The sequence below is a fragment of the Chinchilla lanigera genome, unplaced genomic scaffold, assembly GCF_000276665.1.
Source record: "Chinchilla lanigera isolate Chin_1 unplaced genomic scaffold, ChiLan1.0 scaffold00012, whole genome shotgun sequence".
Taxonomy (NCBI): domain Eukaryota; kingdom Metazoa; phylum Chordata; class Mammalia; order Rodentia; family Chinchillidae; genus Chinchilla; species Chinchilla lanigera.
This window is the reverse complement of record NW_004955413.1, coordinates 17,830,039-17,842,244: the sequence shown is the minus strand read 5'-3', so window position 1 is coordinate 17,842,244 and position 12,206 is coordinate 17,830,039. Positions and strand designations below refer to the sequence as shown.

At 37.9% G+C, this 12,206-nt stretch overlaps 1 long non-coding RNA gene across 1 annotated transcript; it reads left to right on the top strand.

Moving 5' to 3' along the window:
• Window positions 1-4,185: 4,185 nt before the first annotated feature.
• Window positions 4,186-11,112, top strand: LOC102021868. Its single transcript, XR_260086.1, has 2 exons — window positions 4,186-4,599; window positions 9,992-11,112. It is a non-coding gene; the product is annotated as an uncharacterized LOC102021868 (long non-coding RNA).
• Window positions 11,113-12,206: the final 1,094 nt, after the last annotated feature.

Here is a 12,206-nt window from a genome sequence, read left to right as displayed (position 1 = left end):
CCTTGTGGAAGCTGCGGTGTTTTGATACATGTGTTGCTGAGGTTGTAAAAACACAGAAATGAAAAATTATTTAAGTGATAAAAGAGAACTTCCTGGTTATTGAATATATTTCCATTCTTAAGAGCAAAACACTTTAAGAGCAAAACACTTTTTTTAGTCTTCACTTTTCTCTACAAATTCCATAGGTTTCTTTTATCTTTTTGCTTTTATAGATTGAGATTCCACAGGACCACACATCTTATAAAATATACATTAACAAAGAATCTATTTTATGCTTTAATAAACCTCAACAGCCTCTGTATTACTAGTTCCTGTGACAGGAAACTTAGTATGCACCAGGCAGCATATTGTATTTTTAAAAGTACTACTCACATATCAATGCATCATATGACACATGGTTGGAAACCATGGTGACTATTTAAATTAAAATAAATTTATTACAGCATCACACTGTACAATTAATCCCCTACAAAATACCCAACCCCTCTTTGAACATACTTATTTCATCTTTCTTGCCACTCTGAAGCACAACTAGAAGTCCTTATTCATGAGTATCTTCAGTGGCACTGTCTTGGCTGCCTTGTTATCGTGAACTGATTCAAAATATTTATCATTTTTATTATGGAGAAGAGCCAGAAGTCATATGGGTCCAGATTTGGTGAATAAAATGAATGAGGATGCACTGTAATATTTTTAGAAGTTTGCCTTTCTGTGGGATGGCACTCAGGAGCAGTATTCACCATATTTTTATTATTCCTTGTGACAGTACTCAAGAAAGAAGATTTCCAGAACTGCTTCAGAAAATGTCAAGAACAGCGGGACAAGTGTATTTAAAACAAGGGGGAGTATTCTGAGGGGAATTAATGGCACCATTTCTTTTTGCTATAATAATGTTTTAAAAAGAAATGCAAACGTTTAATATATATTTTGATTATACCTGGTATTAGCTAATTTTCAGAAAAAATAATGTCCTACTGCGTAAGTACGAACTACTTCCCATGGTTTGTGGTTGAACACACTTCCATCTGCCAGAGATATAGTCAGGATGTTGTTCCAGATTGTTGAGTGGAAACTAAACTCCTCCTCTAAAGGATCTCTTATTCCTTCCTCCTCACTCCGAGGGTTGGTACTGTGATTTCAGACAAAATCGGTTGCGTTCAGGGTAGTATGGCCGTAGACTTGGTACTGTGATTTCAGATAAGCTCCTCCTCCTCCATTCTCACCCACAACTAGGACCCACCTCCTAGGAACATGATTTAATGGGACTTGACACAGTGAAAAGTGCACTGTGAGTTCTGGCATAGAGAAATTCTTCATGTACAATGTTTAGGATAGTCAATCTTTGTAATCTTATTTCCTAATTTTTTTTGTACCAAGAATCAAACTCAGGACCTTGTGCTTGCCAGGCAGGCGCTGTGCCACTGAGCTGTCTCTCTGGCTCTTATTTCTTAATTTTGTACTTGACACTGTTTTTATATTTTTCTGATCTTAGCCAGAAGAGTAGTGTTCAGAAATGCCATTGAAAAATCCCACCTGTAAGCAAAAACCCTTTCTTTTTAATTGTATTACAAACAAGAGCAAATTAAAATTCAGATTAGACAAAGACTGTATTTAAAAAGAAAGAAAACATAAACTAGCCACATTGAAGTGCTCAGTGCTTATCTGGAGAAGTAATTACTAGAGGAAATATTAGTTTTGAATGTCATGCAAGGTGTTAGTTAGCATTGTTCTGGAGTGGAAAGTTAAGAAATCTCCTAGAACCACAAGAAAATATTTGTTGCAACTGGTATTTGAGAGACATCTATGTGAAGGAAACATGATCAAAATTTTTAGTGGTATTTTAGGGCCAAGAGTCTAAGAGATTTGCCTTTGAGCTGTACAGTGATGCTCAGTCTTTCCTTTGATGACTGATACCCTGGGACTTTCCTGGGACTCATGAACCCATGGGCTTAGAAATTCAAGTGAAGCACAAACCAGCTATGGCTCTTGTCAACTATTTAAGACTTTTGTTAAGTGAGCTCTTGATGCGCAAGGTTTGTTGAGAGAAAAATCTTCTGTTTCCAAAATTCTGAAAGAGTAAAAGTCTGAACCTTGAATTGTACCAGAGGCCATGGGAAGAGGGAAAACACAGATTGTGATATAAGGGTTCCAGTGTTTGCTAGGGAAGAGTGAGAAGTTTGAGGCCAAGCGTAGAAGGGGAAAGAGAAAAGGGGATGTGGTCCAATCTTTGACTTTTTTTCTCTCCATGTTAGGTCACATGTAGGGTGTGAAGCATTAAAAACTACCAGGTGTGTAATAGATACCATCAGCAGAATTAAGAGCAACCTACAGAATAGAAAAGAATAGCTACAAATTATACACAGTAGTCCTCCTTATCTGTGATTTCGCTTTTCATGGTTTCTTAACTACATCTGACAACAGTCCAACATTGTTAAATGCAATATTTCAGAAACAAACAATTCCTATGTTTTAAATTTCATGCCTTCCTGAGTAATGTGATGAAATCTCACTCCTTCCTGGTGGGGAGCTGGATTGTTTCTGTGTCCAGTGTATCCACAGGATATACACTACCTCCTGGTGCATCTCTTAGAAACTATCTTGGTTGTCAGCTTGACTGGCTGGTATTGAAGTGCTGGTGTTCCTTATTTTACTTCAGAATGACTCCTAAATGCAATATAGTGTGGCTGGAAATTCAGATATGCCCAAGAAAAGATGTAAAGCACTTTTTTTAAAGGGAAAGAATGAAAGTTTTTTGACTTAAGATGGTTTCTTTCTTTCTTGTTTGTTTGTTGGTTTTGCAGTGACAGGCATCAAATCCAAGGTATTATATGATATAGATTGGCACTTTACTGATAAGTTCAAAGCCCAGCCCTGGGGGGAAAGTTGTATGCTGAGCTTGAGAGGTCAGTGATGAAAATAAATCTTCTATTTGTGAAATTGTGAAGGAAAAATAAATTGGTGCTAGTTTTGCCGGCACCCCTGAAACTGCAGAAGTTATGACAGAAGTACATGATAAGTTCAGATAAGATATAAAAGGCATTACATTTGTGCGTGGAAGATGTGAAGAGAAAATGTGTTCCACCTGAGGGTGAAGTGTTACACCAGAAAGCAGTGAGCTTGTAGGAAGACTCCAACAAGGATTAGCTAAAACAGGTGACGCCGCACCATTTGGAGCAAGTAAGGGAGGATTCCACAGGCTCAGGAATAGCTTTAGATGGAAAAGCACAAGCAGGAGAGAGGCTGCATCTGCCAGTGAAGAAGCTGCTGCCCCGTTTCCAGCAGAGTTGAAGAAGCTGACTAAGGCGAAAGAATATTATCATCCAAAGCAAGTGTTCAATTAGGTAATTTGTCATTAGTTATTGTTGTTATTCCTTACTGTGCCTAATTTACAAATGAAACATTAGCATAGTAGGAGAGATAGAAAACATAATACATACACAAAGGATGATCGAAATAATGAATATTTACATTTGAAAAATTTATTACAGTAAAAGACATATTGCCACGAATTCTCCTCAGAATTTCTTCTCACTCTGTTTTTTTGGTTTTTTTTGTTTGTTTGTTTGAGACAGGGTCTCGCTATGCAGTTCAGGCTGGCCTTGAGCTCACTTTGTAGCCCAGGCTGGTTTCGAACTCATAACGATCCTCCTGCCTCAGCCTCCCAAGTGCTGGGATTACAGGCGTGTGCCACCACGCCTGGCTTCCCTGTCACTTTGAAGGCACTTATTCAATCATCATTCTTGCTAACTTCTGAAGCGGTGTTGGAAGTTCTCTTTTGTGTCTTTATGAAATATGAGTTTTTTAAAAAATGAATGCAGTGTTGCGTGCCATCTATTGAAAAGCCAGGCTCATAAAAAGCTTATGATGTATCCTCATTCACCTATTCACCTGATCTAGTACGGTGTGGCTTCTGATTCTTCCTCAACATCAAAGATAAAGAAAATGTTCTCAAGACTGATTGCACTGATTGTGTAAATATAGTTAACACTTTGAACTGTATTCTTGAATATGGTTAAGGTAATTGTACATTACAGGTATTTTACTATAGCTTTTTAAAGCCTCACACCAGCAATAAAACCAGAAACAGTTTAGGAATCTGGGAGAGGTGGGATTCTCCTGATGGTCCTATGTACAGATTGTGATTCCGTGTTCCCATGGAGAAGCAGGACGACCTACAAGGCACCTTCCCGGTGACAGGTCACAATGGTTGAGGGGGCTGTTGGTAGAGAAGATCAAAGTTATTTCCTCTTTCACTCAACCAAGGAACCAAGCCTCTTCAGCACAATGATCTGGCCAGGCACAAGGAAAGAACACTAGTTCCACTTCCTGTGGGCTTCTAAGGCAAAGGCCAGAAAGACAACCAGTGCTCAGACAAAGTCTCACCATAGTCAGCATGGGACTAGTTCCACTTCCTGTGGGCTTCTAAGGCAAAGGCCAGAAAGAAAACCAGTGCTCAGACAAAGTCTCACCATAGTCAGCATGGGACTCGTTGTTAAAGCCGCAGATACCAGGATCCACCTGAAAGTTTGAGCAGTTACTTGAAATGAAAGCAGTCAAGCCAGAACAGACTATTAAAAGATCCTAAACTCCCTTTAACTGGTAAGTTTAATTCCCCTTTGTGCTTTTAGCTATAACTGTGATAAGGAGCCTCAGGTCAAGATGAAAAGGACTTCTTTAATTTCTAGAAAAGTAAAGAACGTTATACCATCTTTCTTTCGCCGTTTTCCTCATCTGAGTGGGTTGTGGAATCATTGGTTTCTCCACAGAAAAACGAAACTCTAGATGCATTTTTTCATCTTATTTTGTCTAAACATTAGCTCCTGATGAGTAAATTCCAATTCCAAAATGAATTCAGGCCCAGAGCGGTGGCGCATGCCTGTAATCCCAGCACTCGGGAGGCTGAGGCAGAAGGATTACTGTGAGTTCGAGGCCATTGTGGGTTACAAAGTGAGCTCAAGGCCAGCATGAACTGCATAGCGAAACCCTGTCTCAAAAAAAAAAAAAAAAAAAAAAAAAGGATTTGGCAGTTTTATGATTATTTCAGCATCCTGGACTGTGGCAAGGACTTTCCTACCTCTTTCCTATGCTTTCTGTCTTAGTCTGCTGAGCACAGCTAAATTATATTTCTGAGGCTCTCCAGTCCCGAGGTGAGGCTGGATGGCTTCATTCTAGCCAGTGAAATGTGGACAGAAGGCCTGGCCCCGGAACTGCTTACATGGTCCCTGTCAGACCCTCTCTCATCTGCCAGCTAGATGCTGAAGATCCAGGGAAGGACTTTTGGGCAGAAGGAGCCACTCCATGGAATATCCCTGGGTCCCCAAATGATTGTGTGAAGCTGGGCCCCACCCTTTACCAGGTAGGAATTGTTTCTGGGAGTTTATCCTACACACAAGCTAATCAATGAGGCTCTTCCTGTTTCACGGTTCTGGCAGAGGACACGACTCCCCGGGTGGAAACAAAGGATTTTATTATTCAAGGGGAAAAGCAGTAGCCAGAGTTAGGTGTGGGTTTGTAACTGTTCCTCTTATCTTCCAAGTCCCATTAAGGAAACACAGGGCACAGGACAGACACCAACATGTACCTTGGGTTGCATTCGAGGAGGAGAACTTTGAAGGGAATTACTGTTTTTATAGTAAGCAGAAGCAAGCCTGTTCTTTGCCCTGGGGGGAAACCCTGTCTCATCTTTCAAGGCTGCTGACAGCAGGCATAACCTGAGAATGGCCCTGGTAAAGAATGGCCATTCTCAAAACCTGCAGGGTATTCAGGCTCCAAGTAGGACTGAGTGGGTGGAAAACAAACCTCTTCCGGCTTAAAGCACTGGGATCTTGTGTTGTGTAGCAGTTAACCTATTTTACCTGAACATGGACTCACCTAGGAAGAACCTTTCTTGCTTATCCCAGAAATCTAGTTGTAATTCCTTCTTTCTCTGCCTTACTCCTTAGGCTTCATTTCTCTATCTATAACTAATAAGCAACCAAAGGCTGGAATTGGTGGGAGGTACTGGTGATAAAATACAGGGCCTTGACATTGAGCTACCTCCCCAGTAGTTTTTATTTTTTGAGATAGGATCTCACTAAGTCACTATATAGCCCAGGTTGGGACTATAATTTGTGAACTTCCTGCCTCAGCCTCTCAGAGCTCTGGGATTACAGGTGCACATTACCACACCCAGCCAGAGACTAGATTTTTAAGCTAAAGAAAGTATCAATTTTTCCCAAGGTAAATTCTCTCTCTAAATTTTTGACCAGAATTCAAGCATCAGGTTTTCTATTTTATGAGGTTAACTGTTAATCTTTAAACATCTATATTTGGAAAGTTTGATTAGCAATCCTGACAGATTGACAAAGATTTCCAAGGTATCCCAGTTAATGAGCCATTGATACACATAACAAATGAATACTAACATAATAGCTATTTTTTATTCAAGAGGAAAATGTCAAGTGCTAAAAGTATTATTATAATAAGTGTTATGGAAAAGAGCTAACAGCATGACGTTCTTAAATATCCAGAACAACCTAACAAGATCATTAGAATGTTTCTCTGCCGTGGGCTACAATGGTGATTTCTTTTAATCTTTAATAATGGCCAAGGAAAATAACACAAGAGACACAATTTTCTGTGAAAAATATCCCCAGCTAAGGTGTTACTAGGTCCACAGACTATAAAAGTACTTTATCTCATATCAAAAGTACAGCAATAGGTTACCTTTATTGAAATGGTATTTAGCATTTCCCACAACTAATAAGTGTCTTCTCTGCTTACAGCCATCTTTCATTTTAAAGGTGGTTTTACTGACCCACACCTGTAGGAGTAGCCATTTAAATAAGTTTGCAGTAATAAAGGTGGATCACAATACCACTGGGCCTTCTTTGGTCTTGTTTACGGGAAATTGTACAATATAACCTGAAAACAAAGAAAACTGGCCCACTAGGGTGTTGGACACACAATGCTGACCTCATTAATGGTGGATTGGCACCATTTTCTACGCAAAAGAGCAATTCTGCCACAGATTCTGAGTACCCAGCAGTATAATAACTAAATTCTTAATCATATTTCTGCTTCCATGGGGTTTCATGAGCAGTACACTCTGACCACGTTACAGTGGTTATATTTCTGTTCAAACAAGCAGGCTTAATTTGTTCTTTGCCTCTTGGATGCTAGCATTGTGAGTTTCTATGTTGTATAAGAATAGAAATTTCCCATTTGGATTCTGGGCGATTTAAATTATTGCTCCTCAACAACTTAGCCAACCGATCCCCGCTGCAGCAAACCTGGTGAACTGGTGTGCGGATAGGCGCTGTTTCCTGCCTTGATTTGTTGATGTTTGTTTTCATAGAGATTTATGTGGCCTATTACGTCTTCCGCCATCATCTGGTGTAATTAGTGACCATGAAACTTGTCTCCTGAGGCACCAAATCTATCTCACAGTACACAGTACGGATGGTGTTCCATGAAATGAGCCAACAGTGGGAACACAAAGGCTTCCTCGGCCTTCCGGGGTGGGCGTGAGGCGAGTCCTTGCCACCTGGACTGTCGTCTTCTCTCACTGGTCCTGGAACTCAAGGCCACCGCAAGCATCTGACTCTACTTGAACCTGAACTTCACTTAGCAGCAGCACCCGCCTGGCCCAAATCTGTGTCATCATCTAGATGTTGACTTCTGACCTCTTGCTCTTTCTTTGCCTACTTCTCATTCACAGTGAGCCTTTCCTTAGTGAGCTATTCACCCCTTATCTATTCCTTGTGAAAAGTAGTGTCAGCTGAGTTGTCAAAGTCATTTTTCTCCTTTTCTACCCAGTTTATGCAGATGCAGGCTGATGACAGAAACATCCACACAGCAGAAAATCATTGTAAAGTAGGAGTTTGAAGTCATACACAAGAGTTAAACATTGTCAAGATGTTCTTTTGTTCTCTTGGAGAAGACATTCTATGCTTGTTTCAAGAGTAAATAACACATATATATCTTTGTTTTGCACAAAGGGAATACTAGTTTGGATTTTTTTCTATTTAGAATGTGCTTCAACGTTTTTTCATATTACTACATATACCCTTATGCTACTTTTAGTACAGTGAGGCACATTTATTAAGTTATGAACAAGAAGTCCTGAGGTAGGAAAGCTTCAGATCAGATTAATTCAAAGGCACAGCAACATCATCTGTACGTACCCCACTTATTTGACCATCATGATCGACATGTTGGTTTTCTCCTCCATGTTACAAAATGGCTGCCACAGTATCAGAGATCATATTCAGGCAGGCAAAAGCACAGTATCAGAGAACAGACTGTCTTCTCTGGTCTCTTTCTCAGAAGGGCTCTGGTAAGCTGTTTCTCACATGTTAGCCAGAGTTTTGGATAGACAGTTAACTGTGTTAGTTATATCCTATTTATATTTACTGTTCAACATTATTTGGTTTTCTTATGCATTTATTCCTTCCTCTAAATTTGAGAATATCTTTGTCATTTTCTCTCATAACCCATTGGAGTCATAAAAATTATCATTTTATTTGTGTGTATCTGTGTATAGAGAGAAATATCTTTATAACTTTGTGTTTTTTGGCTGTGGACATGGTTATTTCTCCATTAATAAAAATTTTAAATCTTCAATGGAGTTTAAAAGTGTTTTTTTTCTTTTTATAAAATTCTATATATTCATTTTTAGATCTTAGACATTTTAATTTTATTGCTGTTGTTGAGGACATTGTATTTCCCTGTATATTTTCTAGCTGGTTATTAACGCTGTGCCAGAACATTGTTGATTTTTATGTGTTGGGTTTGTGTTGAATAAACTTGCTGATCTCTTGTAGTCTAATGAGGTTCTCTTCTATCAGTATTGGCTACTTTGTCTTATTCCTTCTGTTTCTTATTTTTCTTGCATCATTATGTTGGTGACTAGGCCTCCTAGTAATTTAAAAAATAAATGTGAGAGTAGTTAGTACCTTACTCTCAATTTATCCAGAATGCACCTGAAGTTCATTTATGAAATCCAATGATTGCTGTGACTTTTCAGCAGTTAGCTTCTGTAACTTGAGTATTCCTTATCTGAAATGTTTAGTATCAAAAGTGTTTCAGATTTTAGATATTTTGGGAGTATTTGTGCATGTGAATTTTTAGAATATTTGCATATACATTATGAGACATCTTAAGTCTATGCACAACATTCATTTATGTTTTATACACACCTCCATATAGCCTGAAGATAAATTTATACAATATTTTAGATAATTTTGTGCATGAAATAAAGTTTCATAGTACAGAATTCTCTGCTTGTGGTATCATGTCAGCACTCAAAAAGTTTCAGGGTTCAGAGCATTTTAGATTTTAGATTTTTGAATTATTTATGCTCAATCTGTATTAAATTAAGAAAGTTTCTTTTACTTAATTTTCTAAGAAAAGTATATCTTTTAATAATTGCATTGTATTTGTTTGCATGAGAATATGATTATTTAAGTAGTTTTTTTACTGAGAAACATTTTGGGTATTTTATTTATTTATTTATTTCATACCAGGAATTGAGCTCAGGACCTTGCGCTTGTGCTGCTGAGCTATACTTGTAGCATTTTGGTTATTTTTATAACTTTTTTTTATTATAAAAACAATAAAAATTTAGCACATATAACTTTCCACACTTGCATATGTATATGAAAAATTCCTAGAGGTATAATTATTGAGTTGAAGGATATATTCCTTTAAAAATTTTGTAACTCTTCTCAAAGAAAAAGCTAACCATGTATTCATACTTTTCTGAATGTGTTTTATTTGTGGGTAACCAAAGTGCCTTAGTTGGTGAGAGAAGTTGAGTTTACAGAATTTCAGATAAAAATATAGGCAGGGTGGCAGCGTTATAAATGCCCAATTTTGCAACCTGTAAAATAATAATTGATTCAGATAGCAATAATTAATGAAATTCAAAATCAGCATAAAAAAAGTAATGATTATAATAGAAAGATCAGCCACCATTTGAAATTACTTGTTAATTTTTGTATCCACACAGTTAAACAACCAGGTGTCGTGAAGTACACAGAGCAACATGTGAAATATTCCTACAAAGAAGCTTTCACTCGAATTTAATTAAAATTGGAAATTTGTCTTCCAGTTTATTGAAGAGAGGGCAACAGTAAGAAACAATTAAGAAGCACAAATCCAGACAAATCTAAAATGTAGAACATTCTGTAAAAGAATATCTTATTTCATCCACAAGCTAATGGAGAAGTAAGAAAGTAATGTGATTGTTCTAAGTGAATGGAGATCTGAGAAAAGTAATATGACCAATCCTATATAGACTCTGGTTGGTTCTTGTTTCAGATGTGTCTGTGTAATGGTTAATCTTGGTTTCAACTTGACTAGATTGAGAGATGTCTAAAAAATTGGGAAATCACACTCCTCAGTGCATCTTTGAGGGTTTTCCAGAGATGACTGGCATATGGGTCAGTGAACTGATGCAGAGATGTTGGGAGAATACCTTCCCTGAACATGGTGGCACCATCTAATAGTCTGGAGGCCCGGATGGGACAAAAAGTGCAAGGGGAAATTCACCTATGTGCGTATGTTAGACTTTTGCTTTGATTTTACTGCCTTCATTACTCATATCAGACGCAGATTCTTAAGGCTTTGAAAGTGGACTATCACCAGCAACTCTCCAGGGGCTTTCATCCCTCCAGCCTTGGACTGGGGCTGCATTATTGGTTTCACTTTTTTGGGGGTCTTCTGGCTTCTTAGATTGACAACTACTGAGTTCTCTGATTCTCCAGTATGTTAGGGTCCAGGCTGTGTAGGTGCTAAATTGCTAAACACTGTCCTCTCTGGATGTTCTGGCGAGCTCATATCCACAGACTCTAAAAGACAAGATAACCCTGCAGCTGTGGGCTGCTGAACATCACTCAAAGGATTCAAGAAGAATAAACTGTCCATCTTAAAGATGAACCGATTCTCTTAATTAGCAAGATTTACCGCCTTTGTTCCAACTTCTCAAGTCCCTGCTCATTTTCACTGGCTTTTGCATCAGATGTGCCCTGTACTTCCTGCATCCCCTTGAACTGTGCAGGAGACAATAAATATGGGTGATCCAGAGAATTCCTTGTCTTAGCTCCTGACCTTCCTGGACCCTACAAATCATAATTGCATTTGTCTTTATTAATCCTTTTCCATAAGCTTGTCCATAGATTGAGTTCTTGATCAGCTCCCGATACTAGCACACACATGGTCGTCATGGACGATCTCACTTTAATCAGGTAATGTAATCTAGTAAATCTCCTCTCATAATCAAATATACATTGTATTGGTTCTGTTCCTCTGGAGAACTCTAATATAGTCAGCAAAAGATATTTTAAGACAATTGAAGAAATGTTACTATAAACAGGATGTGGACAGATACTAAAAAAGTATTAATTTTATTAGGAATAAAAATAGAATTATGTGGTTATGCTACAAAATGTTTTAATTAGTTAATAATTAATTTATTGTAGAGTCAGGGATTGTACTTGGGGCCTTATGTATGTTTGGCAAATGCTTTACCACTGCACTACACCCCAACCCCAAATGTCCCTATTTTTCATTGAAACATATAGTAGTGTAAGTATCTGTATTTTTCAATGAAGTGATATCAGGTATTTTGCTCAAAAATAGCTATGCCACCAAAAAAAAAAAAAAAAAAACTTGAAGCAGAAAATATTGATCACTGTTTAAGCTGATAAATATTAATGCTTTTATCTTTTATACTTTTGTGTATGATGAACAACTTAATCTTAACAGATATTTTTTAAAAAGTATGGCAAATTAGCTGATATTCAAAGGATTTAAAATCTAAAGCTAGCCAGTTTGGTGACACACACCTGTAATCCCAGCATTCTGGGTGTCTGAAGCAGGAGGATCTCAAGTTCAAGTTCCAGCTGAGCATTTAGTGACTTAATGAGAAACCTTGTCCCAAAACTAAAAAGAAAAGAAAAGAAAAGAAAAAGAAAAGACCAGGATGGAGCTCTGTGCAAAAGCCTTGGATTTGATCTGTGGTATCACACACACACACACACACACACACACACACACACACACACAAGCAAAATACACACAAAAGCTGAAGCTAAATTATTTGAGTCTGTGAGTTATAAATCAAAACAAATTGCAATCCTAATCAAATTTCTTGGTCCTTGATAGTCCAAAGAAATCATAATTCAAGTTTCTTAGACTTCTGCAAATTGAATTTCTTATTTTTC